The sequence below is a fragment of the Solanum stenotomum genome, chromosome 11 (assembly GCF_019186545.1).
Source record: "Solanum stenotomum isolate F172 chromosome 11, ASM1918654v1, whole genome shotgun sequence".
Taxonomy (NCBI): Eukaryota; Viridiplantae; Streptophyta; class Magnoliopsida; order Solanales; family Solanaceae; genus Solanum; species Solanum stenotomum.
This window is the reverse complement of record NC_064292.1, coordinates 32487203-32502310: the sequence shown is the minus strand read 5'-3', so window position 1 is coordinate 32502310 and position 15108 is coordinate 32487203. Positions and strand designations below refer to the sequence as shown.

The 15108-nt window shown below is 33.2% G+C and overlaps 2 pseudogenes; both read right to left on the bottom strand.

Annotated features, from left to right (window-relative positions):
- Positions 1 to 896: 896 nt before the first annotated feature.
- Positions 897 to 5700, bottom strand: LOC125845840 (bi-functional coumaroyl CoA and feruloyl CoA ortho-hydroxylase F6H2-1-8-like; annotated as a pseudogene).
- A 3679-nt stretch (positions 5701 to 9379) lies between these two features.
- LOC125845839 (feruloyl CoA ortho-hydroxylase F6H1-1-like) lies at positions 9380 to 12673 on the bottom strand (annotated as a pseudogene).
- Between the last annotated feature and the right edge of the window lie 2435 nt (positions 12674 to 15108).

Below are 15108 nucleotides of genomic sequence, written 5' to 3'. Positions count from 1 at the left end.
TTCAACTATGTCAAATGCTCAAAATTCAAGAAATGTGAAATTATACACTATTATGCTGGTTAAAAGGTCGGAAACTACATTCTACAACATATCAACACAGGTTTTTATGAGTCAAGCTAGTAAATAAATGGGTCAATAATCATGTCAAACGAGGATGGATTTGACGAATCATATTTTTATTAATGAGTTTTTGTTGTTAGGGTGAATTTTTTGTAAATTTTACGTTGTATTTGATAATCAAAAATCGATATTTGAAACCAGTTTTCGTCATTGAGAGATTATTCATCACAATATTTGATGATTTTGGGGGGAGGGGTGGTTACAACCCTACAATTCATACCAGTCTTAGTAGTGAAAGTAAATTAATTCTAAACTCAAAATCTATAGTTGATGATGGACATAGTTTCCACTGGTCACGATCTTAAGAAATGATAAGCATTATTTAAGTAGATGTTTTTCCCCTCATTTTTTGTATGCAGTATCCGATCTGAATGCAAATTCTTTTCTAAATTCGAGATCTTTAATTGATTGTTGAGATAGTTATTACCAATCATGCATACGTGTTTTTTCTTGTTCTATATTCGGTATCCGCTTTAAAGAAATCACATTTTTCAAATTATAGAGTTCAAATTTAAAATTATCACAGTGTTACACACCAACGATTATAAGAATAAACTTACAGTATTATAAAGAAAAAAAGATAGAGTTAAGTTATTATAAAACAAAAAGTAGGATAAAGGGAAAAATAAGATTATTGAATGATTAGAACAAAACAGGATAACGATACAATCATACCAAATCACTCGTTAAGTAAAGAGACACTTTTTAGCCTTACACAATAACAAATTTGACAATACAATACCATTTACATAACAAGATATTGGTAGATTAATACATCAAATTTTAGTAAAAGCTAGCGTTGCTTTAGCAGAAGCCTCTTACGGAAGAAATTATCCCAATAATCAGAAAACAGGACATGTTTGTACACTAGTTTTTCTTTATCATTAAGCATTTGTAGAAATGGACCAATGACACTATCAAAGCTAGCATTCACAAAAAGCAGTACGTATATTCGAGCCCTACTCGAATCAACTACTACATATTGTTCGATACTCTTGTATCGATCGTTACTCATTATTAGCAACGAGTCACCTATATATGTTGACCACTAAGGTGCCTTTGATTGGATTTACGTGGATACAGTTATGTCCTTTAGTCCCTAGGACATATAGGCTTCTTGTGTCATCTTGGAGGAGTAGAGTGATGAAGAACACGTTGCAGTGTCGGCGACAACCAATAGTGATACTTGGATTTTGACATAATTGATAGTAGTTTATGCTTATAGACACATTTCCCATCAAGAGAGGTTCTAAAGATTTATAAATTTCAATAATATTGAGACCTTCATGAAGGGAGGGTATGAGTTGTAATTATTTTTTAGAGAATGGGTATTTCTTGAATTACTTTCGGTTTGGGTATGAACATGTAACTATTTTGGGTTTAATGACCCATTTATGTAGTTTTCCTTATTTTGTTTTTGGAATAAATAGGAAAAAGCTTTAAAAAGACATAAAAACAGTATTACATAAATCTGTTAGAGTAAAAATAATCTATATGCTTCAGTGCATTTCCCCATACATTACTAAATCTTCATCATAGTTGTGTTCTTCATTTGTTAGAAAATCGACACATTAATTTGCCTCTCTCCAAACGTGATAAATACTGTCAAATGTTAAATTATTAAATTTCAACTATGTCAAATGCCCAAAATTCAAAAAATGTGAAATTATAGACTAATTTATAATGGTTAAAGGGTCACACGCTATATTCTACAACATATCTACACATTTTTTAATGAGTTGAGTTAGTAAATAAATGGGTCAATAATCAGGCCAAACTAGGATGGATTTGACGAATCATATTTTCATGAATGAGTTTCTGTTTTTAGGGTGAATTTTTGTACAATTTACATAGTATTTGATAATAAAAACATGACATTTGGTCTCAGTTTTCATCATTGAGAGACTACCTATCACAATCATTGATAATTGAGGGGTTTCGTCACCCTAAATTTGATACCAGTCTTAAGAGTAAAGTAAATTCATTCTAAACTCCAAATCTATAATTTATGAAGGAGATAGTTGATACTTGTCAGGATTTTAGAAAATGATAAATGTCAATTAACTTTGAGTTTTTCCCCTCATTTAGTATTCACTATTTGATTTAAAACTGAACGCAAATTCATTTCTAAACTCAAGATCTTTAGTTGACACCGGAGATAATTACTACACCTATCATCAGTACATGTTTTTCCTTATTCTATATTTGGTATCCGCTTTAAAGAAAGCACATTTTTCAAATTATAGAGTTCAAGTTGAAAATTATCATAGTGTTACACACCAACGATTACAAGAATAAACTTACAATATTACAAAGAAAAAAATATTAGGTAAAGTTATTATAAAAAAAAAGTAGGATAAAGGGTAAAATAATATTATTAAATGATTAGAACAAAACAAGATAACGACACATTCATACAAACTCACTGGTTATGTAAAGAGAGAAATTTTGTCATTACATGATAAAACATTTAACAATACAATAATATTATCATAACAAAAAAATTGTAGATTAAAATTGTAACACCCTGTAACTAGAAAGAAATTAAAAAGAGGAAATAGTCATTTTTGGAAAGTATAAAAAAATTCTAGAAAATATTAATTGTGTTAAAGTTGAGTTTTTGGTGAACTTCAAACGACCATAACTTCTAGATAAGGATGAGTTAGGTGTGTTTCTAGATATAATAGGAAATATCTTGGAACAATCTTTCCAACGCCGCTGAGTTTGCGTGATTTCGAGTTCGTATGAGGGAGATATGCCCATTGGAAGTAGGGTTGTTCAAATAAGGAAATGCCCAATCCGGATTTTAGAGGGGCATTATGGTCTTTTCCTTACCCAATTATTTTATTTCATTTTTAGGTAATTAATTGGGGTCTAAACTGATCTTAGTCAATTTACGCTTTTGGGAAAAGAGTTAGGATTTTGAGAAAAGAGAAAAAAAGAGGAGAAAGGAGGAAAGGAAAAAAGAATCGTCCAGATCTTCACGAATCGCATGTAGATTTCATCAAGGGGTGATCACTACGAGGCATGTGAGTTCATACAGCGTTGGTTTCGTTCACCCACGCGCCAAACATGTATTATTCAATGTAATTTTATCCTAAAAAGATTGAGAACTTGATGTTCTTGAGTTGTATTTCTTGAATTGCTTTCGTTCTTGAATTTGGGATGAGATTGAGGAGTTCTTGAGAGTTTAAGATTGATTATTAGAGATGTTTTGAGTTATATTCTTTTGTATATGCTATGGGTACCTGAATCTAAAGAGATATGGAGAAAAAGAATCGAACTTAGGTGAATTGGGGCAAGAAAACGAAGAAGGAACAAGTCGGGCAAATCTGGGTACCTTTTCCTCAGATTTGAAAATTTTCCCCTAACGTCGCGGAGCGGTCACAGACCATTCTGCCTCAATATTGATTTCGCGACCAAAAATTTAAATACATCTCCGCGTCACGGACCAACTTTCTGACAGTGAATTCTTGATATTTTCTCATGTTTAGCTATCTAAAAACACTCCTAAACGTCATGAGATCTTACATAACACAAATCTCAATCCTTGAATACAGAATTCAATTCAAGGATCAGTTAAGAGTCAATTTAAGAGAAATTCATAGATTCTTCCAAAAATCTTTTACAAATGATTTAAATTTGGTTTAAGACTTGAGTTTTGAGTTCAGTAAAAAGTAAAGTTGAAGTTCAATTCTTCAAAAGTATATGGGGACTATGTATTCCCAAAGAGTTTAAAATGTTTTAACATTTAGATAAGAACGGAAACTGGGATTTCCAAAGAGCCTTTGAGCTAGTTTTCAGAAAAAGAGTAAGTGCTTTCACAATTAAGCAAGAGAGGAAACTTTGATTTCCAAGATAGCCTTTGAGCTAAGTTTTTGAGAAATTATCTCAAATCACAGAACGAAGTATGTTTTTAAACATAAGAGCTAGTATCATATTTTGGGAGTAGTATTGAGCACCGATATGGGGGAGAGTTCAGACAACTCACAGCCCCCATAAACCATGTAGCCACCATGGGTAGAAAAGGGGTCATACTTTTAGATGATTCCTTTAGTGCTTTTTAGCATAGGCTAGTGGATCCACTTAGTAGTTCAGGGTCTATACCCTCGGCAAGGTATAGGATGGCCCTGGCAGTGTGAGACAAAACGTTGTATCATCACAATAGCTCTTACGTGATGGTTGTCGGTTAGAGAAACCCCATAGAATAAATTGTATTTTTATATACACAGTTATTTGTATTTCTACATACATTTCAGAGTTATATGTATCTTTGCATACACACAGAGTTGACATCATGTTTTAAACAACTTTTCTTTATATTGCACTTGTTTTTAAATTGTTTTATATTGAAATGAATTCAATTATGTTGAGTTGAGTTGAGCCAGGTAAGTTCTTCAATTATTTTCAAGCTTATGTCTTGTTTTAGAATTCCTCTTGCATACTCGTACATTTAATGCACTGATGTCATTTGGCCTGCATCTTATTATGATGCAGACACAGGTAACCAGGATCAGGATTTGGGCATGGTGGATAGTAGTTTATGTTAATATCCATAGTTCCCATCAAGAGAGGTTGTAAAGAATCATCAATTTCATTGACATTGAGATCCTTCAACGGCACCTCTAACATCTTTTTAGCAACTAGTTTAGCCCACTTTTGATACTCCAATACTTGACAAAGTTAGGAATTTCGTTAAGAGCGTACGAAATTTAATGGCAGCGTAATTTAATGTTAAAGTCAAGAATTTCACTAAGAGTGTTTTGATAGTCCATTAGAAACAACATTTTTACCCCACAAAGGTAGAAATAAGTTGTGCGTACATCCTATCCTCTCCATACCCTACTTGCGGAATCATACTAGTTATATTATTGTAAAAAGGATAAAAAAAAATTCCTACATATGCAACATAATTATGATTTAAGTTATTTACACCTTTATAAAATTTAGAGATAATGGTCAAAATTACACCAGAAGCAACACATTTTTTGCAAGTCTCCTATTTGATTTAACATCAACTAATTACCAAAACACATCTCAAAATGAATGATGCAGTTGCCATTAGGATAAAATTTTATACCTAATTAACTTGTGAGACAACCTTTTGTGATTGTATTTAGACACTTGGTCTAGTAATTTTTGAGGATTGTTTTTATAAATAGCTAATAATAATTCAGATAAAAAAATGCAAACATTTTACAGTTAAAGATATGTAACTCATAAAAAAAGTAATACTACAAGTATGTTTTTTTACTTACTCAAAAATACGTGACTTATAAATTACACAGAACTGAAAACCCAAAAAGTTACCGTGTTTGAGAAGGACAAAGATTGTTATCATTTTGTGGATTACAACCATATTTTATACTATCCCTCCACTCAAAAACTCTCATTTTTCTCACCATTAGCACTCCGAAACATTAACACAGATTAACCAGCACTATAGCTCTCTTTATAATACTTAACTTTTTCTTCAATTGGCAATTCAAAGTACTTGTGTGCTACATTTTTCAAATCTTCATAAACTTCAATTGGGATCCCATGATTGACCATATGATTCACAATTGTAAGCTTCTGCATAACACCCCAATCACTTTCAAACCCAACAAGGGGTAGGGGTGCGAAGCGGAATTGGTTTTGAATGGTGAAGTAGATTGTACTTTTTCAATTTTAACCAGATGTTTTAGGTTTGAGTTTCTACGAAAAAAGTTTCACCTTATTTAGGGAGTTATTTACTCTCAAGTAATATTTTCTGGCACGAATTCAATTTTAGTTAGATTCAACATGAATATCGAACATCAAAAGAGGAAAAAAATTATTTCTTTATTCTTTTATTTTAAGGGAGTGGGGTGTGGGTATATGGATGATATATTAATGAACTAAATAAAAATTCTTGAATTATTTTATTTTTGGTGTTTCAATTGTTTTTCTTTTAAGTTTAATCAAACATCATCATCGTAAAATATATCTTCTAGAAATGGAAATTGGTAAAGTGACTTCTTGGTGTCATATATATGAATTGTGGTTTGTTTGAATAATATTTTATTGAAATTTACGTACTCTATTATATCCATAAAAAATTATCAGTAAAAATAGTACTACTATCATTTAATACTTTATTTTACTCTAAATACTATAATTTTATAGCTATAAATTATTGTCACAATTGAGAAGATTTGATGGGGACATATACCAAATGTGTATTATTATTATTCAGTAAATAGGAAAATGTTTTTCGGCAAAATTCATATTTTGCATTAATATCCAAAAGTGTACCTACAAATCAGAGTAGGGCTTTGACTACCTACTCTCTCATGAAATAATCCTCTACAACAATCTATGAATACAATAAGACGTACCTATAAAACCTCAACTACTTCTGCGTCTCCTAAGGACTGTGAGCAAACTATTGGAATAGGAAAAACCTTTAAAAATTCATAAAAGAAGTACTACTTAAATCTGTTAGAAGAAAAAATTCCATATGCTTGAGTGCATTACTAAATCTCCATCATATTTTTGTTCTTCGTTTGCTAGAAAATCGACTCATTAATTTACCTCTCTCCAAACATGTTAGATAGTGCCAAATGTGAAATTATTAAATTTCAACTATGCAGAATGCTCAAAATTAAAGAAATGTGAAATTATACACTAATTTATATTGGTTAAAAGGTCAGAAACTATATTCTACAACATATCAACATAATATTTTAATGAGTTGAGCTAGTAAATAAATGGGTCAATGATCAGGCCAAACTTGGATGGATTTGAAGAATCATATTTTCATTAATGTGTTTTTGTTGTTAGGGTGAATATTTTTGTAGACTTTACGTAGTATTTGATAATCAAAACTCGACATTTGATACCAGTCTCGTCATTGAGATACTATTTATCACAATCTTTGATGATTGGGGGGAGGGGGGTTGTAACCCTATATTTCATACCAGCCTTAGGAGAGAAAGTAAATTCATTCTAAACTCAGAATCTATAGTTGATGATGGAGATAGTTTATACCGGTCACTATCTTAGAAAATGATAAGAATCACTTAAGTAGGTGTTTTATCCCCTCTTTATTTGTATTTAGTATTCGATTTAAAACTGAATGCAAATTCATTTCTAAACTCCAGATCTTCAATTGATGGCAGAGATAGTTACTACCCATCATGAGTACGTGTTTTTTCTTATTCTATATAAGGTATTTGCTTTAAAGAAATCACAGTTTTCAAATTATAGAGTTCAAATTTAAAATTATCGGAATGTTAACACCAAAAATTAGAAGAATAAACTTAACATATTACAAAGAAAAAAATATGGAGTAAAGTTATTATATACAAAAAGTAGGATAAAGGGTAACATAAGATTATTGAATGATTAGAATAAAACAAGATAACGACATAATCATACCAACTCACTGGTTACGTAAAGGGACACTTTTTGTCATTACATAATAACAAATTTGACAATACAATAACATTAGATAACAATAAATTTATATATTAAAACATCAAATTTTACCAAAATATAGTGATGCTTTACCAGAAGGCCTTTTGTTGGCAACATGATCAGACGTGGTTTAGTAGTTAGGTTGTTGCATTTGTTTAGGAGTCATTAAGTTGTTTCCTAGTCTTTAGGTTATAGGAGTAGTGGAGTCAGTTTTTATATTCAGAATTATTAGGAGAGTAAACGTGTTTTTTTTATCTATAATGTTTTCTATTTAAGGACTCTTGTAACTGAGTATTAAGAGAATCGATACAGAGAAAATTTCCACACTTGCGAGTCTTTTCTTTTCATCTNGACTAGCATTCACAAATAGTGGTACAAATATTTGAGCCCAACTCTAATCAATTTCTACACATTGCTCATGATCTTCAACGAGTCACCTATATATACTAACTGCTAAGGTGCCTTTGATTGGATTTACGTGGATCCAGTTATCACTTTTAGTCCCTAGGATATATATCCTTCCCGTGTCGTCCTAGAGGAGTAGAGTGATGCAGGACACATTGCAGTGTCAGCGACAACCAATGGTGATACTTAGATTTGGGCATGGTGGATAGTAGTTTATATTGATAGGCATATTTCCCAACAAGAAGGTTTCTAAATATTTATCAATTTCATTGACATTAGGAACCTTCATGAAGGGAGGGTATGAGCTGTAATTATTTTGAGAGAACGGGTTTATCTTGAATTACTTTGGGTTTGGGTATGAACATGTAATTATTTTGGGTTTTATGGCCCATTTATGTAGTTTTCCCTATTATTTTTTTTGAATAAATAGATAAAAGCTTTAAAATGTCATAAAAGGGTATTACTTTACTATGTTAGAGTTAAAAAAATTAATATATTTGAGTGCATTTCCCCATACATTACTAATCTTCATCATATTTGTGTTCTTCGTTTGTTAGAAAATTGACACATTAAATTTGCCTCTCTCCAAACGTGTTAGGTAGTGTCAAATGTGAAATTATTAAATTTCAACTAAGTCAAATGCTCATAATTCAAGAAATGTGAAATTATACACTAATTTATAATGGTATCAACCCGTGTCGGAAATTACATTCTACAAGATATCAACACAATTTTTTGATGAGTTGAGATAGTAAATAAATGGGTCAATGATCAAGACAAACTTGGATGGATTTGACGAATCATATTTTCATGAATGAGTTTTTATTGTTAGGGTGAATTTTTTGTAGAATTTACGTAGTATTTGATAATCAAAATTTGACATTTGATACCAGTTTTCTTCATTGCGAGACTACCTATCACAATCATTGATGATTGGGGTGTTTCATCACCGTATATTTGATACCAGTCTTAAGAGTGAAAGTAAATGCATTCTAAACTTGAAATCTATAGTTGATGATGGAGGTAGTTGATACTTGTCACGATCTTAGAAAATGATAATTTTCATTTAAGTAGGTGTTTTCCCCTCATTTTGTATTCAGTATCAGATTTAAAACTGAATGCAAATTCATTTCTAAACTCGAGATATTTAATTGATGGCTGATATAATTACTACCCATCATGCGTACATGTTTTTTCTTATTCTATATTCGGTATCCCTTTTAAAGAAAGTACATTTTTCAAATTATAGAGTTCAAGTTTAAAATTATCGCAGTGTTACACACCACGATTACAACAATAAACTTAAAATATTACAAATAAAAAGATATTGGGTAAAGTTATTATAAACAAAAAGTAGGATAAAGGGTAAAATAAGATTATTAAATTATTAGAACAAAACAAGATAACAACACAATCATACCAACTCACTAGTTATGCAAAGAGAGAATTTTTTGTCATTACATGATAAAACATTTGACAATACAATAACATTCACATAACAATAAATTTGTATATTACAATATCTAATTTTAGAAAAATCTAGTGATGTTTTACCATAAGGCCTCTTACGGAAGAAATAATCTCAATAATCAGAAAACAAGACATGATTGTACATTGGTTTTTCTCAATCTTTCAGCATTTGTGGAAATGGACCAATGACACTGTCAAGGATAGAATTCAAAAAAAGTGGTACAGATATTTGTGCCCTGCTCGAATCAACTGCAACACAATGCTCAATACTCTTGTATCGATCATTACTCATGATCTGCAACGAGTCACCTATGTCAACCGCTAAGGTGCCTTTAATTAGATTTACGTCGATCCAATTATCGCCTTTAGTCTCTCAGACATATAGCCTCACGTGCCATCCTAGAGGAGAAGAGTTATGCAGGACACGTCGCAGTGTCGGCATGCCCCATTGGTGATACTTGGATTTGGGCATGGTGGAGAGTAGTTTATGTTGATAGCTATAGTTCCCATCAAGAGATGCTCTAAAGATTCATCAATTTCATTGACATTGAGCGTTAAGAGTGTTTTGATAGTCCATCTGAAACAACATTTTTATCCCACAAAGGTAGAAATAAGATCTACGTACATCCTATTATCTCTATACCCTACTTGTGGAATTATACTAAATATATTTTTCACGACCCAGGCCTACACCCTAGATGTGACTGGTACACGAGAACCATTTTTATCCCCAAGTGAACGCTTGGCCTTACTACTTGACTTACATGACATTAAACAATATGTGAAAGCTTAAATAGGTGAACAATCAGATATTTAAAAGAGCCTTAATAATACCTTCTTGAAAAATACTTAATATGAGTCATGAGTTAAACAAAACATCATGTTAAAATACTGGGAACATCTAGTTCAATATGTCTATAAGTCCTCTAACAATGCAAGATAGATGTCGGCACAAGACCTATGACACCCCCAAAGCTACAAATCGAAAGGAAACTGGGTCTCCTATAAGCAAGGAGGCATCACCAAAAATCTTTCTGTGAGTGAATAGTGATATCAACGAAGCGCATGTTAATGATCCTGAGTACATGTATTTGCATCATTTCATGATGCAGGTCAAATGCATTGAATGTTTTGGTAAGTGATAAGGTAAGAGTAAACAACTTACTGGCTTGAATGACTGAAAGCAACATAACGGAATCAATACATGAATATGAAGTGAAAACCAATTAAGTTTTACAGCATAATATACAATGAAAACGACATGAAAATAATATACTTTACTTGTGGGGAGTTTCTCTAACCGACAACCATTACCATGAGCCTAGCAATGATACAACGTTTCGCCTTACGTTGCTAGGGCATCCTATACTTTGTTGAGGTATAGGATTATATCATGACTATGGATCCATCTAATTGTCCTTCTCAGAGGCAGTGAGGAGTCGCATGAATGATCAATGCTATCCTATCCTATGCTGGCTACGTAGTTTTATAGGACTTCCAAATCATAAGAGACTCTAACCTAACTCGGTGTTCGATACTACTCCCAAAATAATTGATATAACTTTATGCTCAATTCACCCATTACAAGGAATGGACTTTTTACTTGATTGAAATACTTTTCAAAACAAAGGATATGTTTACATTCTTGAAAACATGCACTTATGAATGAACTTATCTTTCAAGTACAATAATCAATATATATTTGTAAGTATATATATATATAGATATATAAATAACATTTGAATCTCTTAAGTTTTTATGAAATAGAACCTTTGAACTTTCCTCTTAACTTTACTTCAATTTTAAAATGTGAATTTAAGAGATATGATTAGGATATATATAAGATCTCTCAATGATTAATGGAGGCTTAGATAGTTGGTAATAACAAGAGAGAGAAGACACGATTCAAAGGAATGCATATGGGACGAAGAACGGAGGCGAAAGGGGTCTCACGTCCCTAGCGCATCAGTGGCGCACTGCGCCAGTGCGCCAGCCCTAAATTAATTGGGGCTTGTTTGGGGTGGAATCCATCACCCCCCCTGACGCTACGGGGGCGTGCCGCCCCAGCCTTAACCCAGAAAACCCGATGAATTTTTTTTACTCAATTCAAGATCTAACTCATCTAGAATCGAATGATTTCCTCCCAAACTCGTTTGGATTTATAAACCCAACAAAAATTAATCTAAAACCCACTCTAATTCCCTCAATAACATCACTCATTCGCAAAACCCTCACCTTAAGAATTTAACAAGACTCCATTAATAAAGAATAAAGCAAAACCTCAACAATTCCTCAAGAACCTTTACATAAATTATTTCATGGACAATTGAATGAACGAAATACATGCTTGGTGTGAGGATGAACAAATCCATCACTATGAGAAACCTCATGTACCTCGAAAGAACTAAGTTCTTGGCGTTTTCCCTGAATCCTTGAAGAACTCTTGAAACCTCTTTTTTTCACTTCTTAAACTTTTCCCTAACTTTCTTAAACATTTTTTAAAGAATGGAAAACTAATCTCAATCAGTTTAGATCCCTATTTTGGAAATAAAAACATTTAGGCCTAGTGGGTTAAAGAATGTACCAAAATACCCCTCCTTAAAACAGATGAAAGGCTCTATCTAGAGAGGTTGCACTCAAATGGGCATAACTCCTACATCGAAACTCAAATTTTAACAAACTCTGCGGTGTTGGAAAGCGAATACCTTTGATTTAATACCTAATGGACCACCTAACTCATCATGTGCTGAAAGTTATGGTCGTTTGAAGTTGACCCAAAACTCACAATTGAAGAGTAAATTGTACGAATCTCAGTTTAGCTCTTTCAAAGTCCAATGTGTTACAATATCTCCCCTTTGGGAACATTTGTCCTCGAATGAGATCACTCTAAGTTGAAAAAGGTGTGGGAAAACATCTAACATTCAACTCAAACACCAAACATGCAATTCACATAACTTAGCATATCATCTTAAAGAGTTCTTTATAAAGAATTAGTACCTTGGTCTGGAAATTCACCGAAAGGGAAGAGACGTGGGTATTTCTTCTTCATATACTCCTCATCCTCCCAAGTAGCTTCCTCAACAAATTGGTTCCTCCATAAGACTTTGACTAATGCAACCTCCTTGGTTTTCAACTTGCAAACCTGACGATCAAGAATCTGAACGGATATCTCCTCATAAGATAGGTTGTTCTTAATACCAATAATTTTAGTAGGTATAATAAGTGAAGGATCTCCCATACACTTCTTTAACATAGAAATGTGGAATACCGAATGAACTTATGTTAACTCTTTCGGTAGCTCCAACTCATAAGCTACATTGCCAATCCTCTTGGATATCATGTAAGGACCAATATACGGGGTGATGGAGCTTCCCCTTCTTACCAAATCTCATAAAACCCTTCATGGGTGAAATCTTCAAGTAAACCCAATCATCAACATCAAATTCTAAGTCTTTTTCCTAACATCTGTATAGGATTTCTGATGACTTTGCGTTGTTTTTAACCTTTGTTGAATGATCTTAACTTTCTTCATAGCTTGATGAACCAAGTCTGGTCCTATTAACCCAAATTCACCAACCTCAAACCATCCAATTGGAGATCTACATCTTCACTCATAAAGAGCCTCATAGGGAGCCATTTGGATACTAGAGTGAAAGCTATTATTGTACGTAAACTCTATGAGAGGTCAGTGATCACACAAGCCCTCAACATATCCTATAAAGTCTGAATCATGCACTCTGCTTGACCATCTATCTGAAGATGAAAAACAATACTCAAATTTACCTTTGACCCAAACATTTCTGAAAAAAAAATCAAAAAACATGCGGTGAATTGTGCACCTCTATCAGATATGATAGACACAAGAACTCTGTGAAGTCTGACTATATCTTGAATATATAATTTTTCATAATCTTCTGTTAAATAGGTAGTCTTTATTGGAAAGAAATGGGTTGATTTACTTATTTGATCTACAATCACCCAAATCGAATTATTCTGCCTGCGAGATCGTGGCAACCCATTAATGAAATACATATTGATCATCTCCCACTTCCATTCCAGAAGATCTATGTTCTGAGCTATACCACCGGACCTTTGGTGCTCTTCCTTGACTTGGTGGCAATTCTGGCACTTAGCAACGAACTTTGCAATACACATCTTCATACTACTCCACCAATAAACTTCTCTCAAGTCATGATACATCTTTGTAGAATTGGGATGGATTGAATATCTGAAACTATAAGCTTCCCCCAAGATCCTCTCTTGAAGTTAATCCACCTTTGGTACACACAATCTTCCTTGATACCTCAACACACCATCTCCCCTTTGTTCAAAAGCCGTCATTTTTTGCTTATGAACATTCACCTTTAATTCAAGCAAAATAGGGTCTTAGTATTGTTTCTCCTTTACTTCAGACACTTGTGATGACTCAGCTCCATTCATTATCACAACTCCACCTTCATTGGAATCTAATAATCGAACTCCCAATATTTCAAGTCTATGCACATCTTTGGCCAATTCTTTCTTACCTTCCTCAATATGGGAAGTACTACCCATAGATAACATGCTAAAGGCATGAGCAACAACATTAGCTTTGCCTAGGTGATAGATGATACTCATATCAAAAGCCTTTATTAACTCTAACCATGTAACACCTCACATTCGAGAAAGGCTAAAAAGAGGTCTAACAGGTTTGTCAAGAACACAAGTTGGAGCATAGGACCCTCCACAAAGCCCTAGATGGGCCGTGAAGTTGACCACGACCCATTATGGTGCTTGTGAAAAGAAGGCAGAACATGTCCCAAGCAGGTTCCCTCCCACGAACTGTTAGACTGACCGTGAAAAGGGAGACGAGTCGTTAGGGTGATCATGAAGGGGGTCAAGTCAGTAGGAGTTCTCTCCTAGCAACTGGTCAAGGTCCATGGGTGTCAAAAGAGCACGCGAAGCTTCACACAGATCCTGAAATTGTCTGTGAAGGGTTTTTATCAAGCTTAGAGTTTAGGGTCAACTTCAAACGATTATATCTTTTAGCACAAAATGAATTAGGTGTCCCATGACCTATAAAATTAAAAATCTCTGAGTCATTTTTCCAATGCCATCGAGTTTGCCTAATTCCAATCTCGAAGTAAAATGTTATGCCCAAAATAGTGAAGGCCTATCAGGCAGGATTTCTTCATAACTCGTTTAACGAGCTGTGGTGCTGATGACAACCCATTTTGGGCTTTTAGTGACCCAATTCGGTAATTTTAAGTCAGAGGTTGTAGGGTCTTTTCCTATTTATTTTAACTCAATACTATGTCATTTTTTCTTCTACCCAAACCCCTATATTATGATTTTAAACCCCAAAATCATCCAAAATCTATTCATTCTCTCAAATTCTCAAAACAAGATCATGCTCCTCCTCTCAAATTTTCTCTCTCTAGAAGTTGAATAAGAAATCTAGGTTTTGAAGATCAAGCCTCCTAATCCACCATTGCTTCCAAGCTTTTGGTATCAAGGTATGATAGTCTTTATCCATAGAGCCCTTTGCTTCATCGAGTAACTAAATTCTCCAATTTTCAAGCTATAAATCTCCAATTGAAATTAGGATTTTCTTCCATGTCATAGGTTCCTTTCAATGTTGATTTATTTGATTGATTTGTGAACTTTAATGCATGAATTGAAGTAATTGCATGT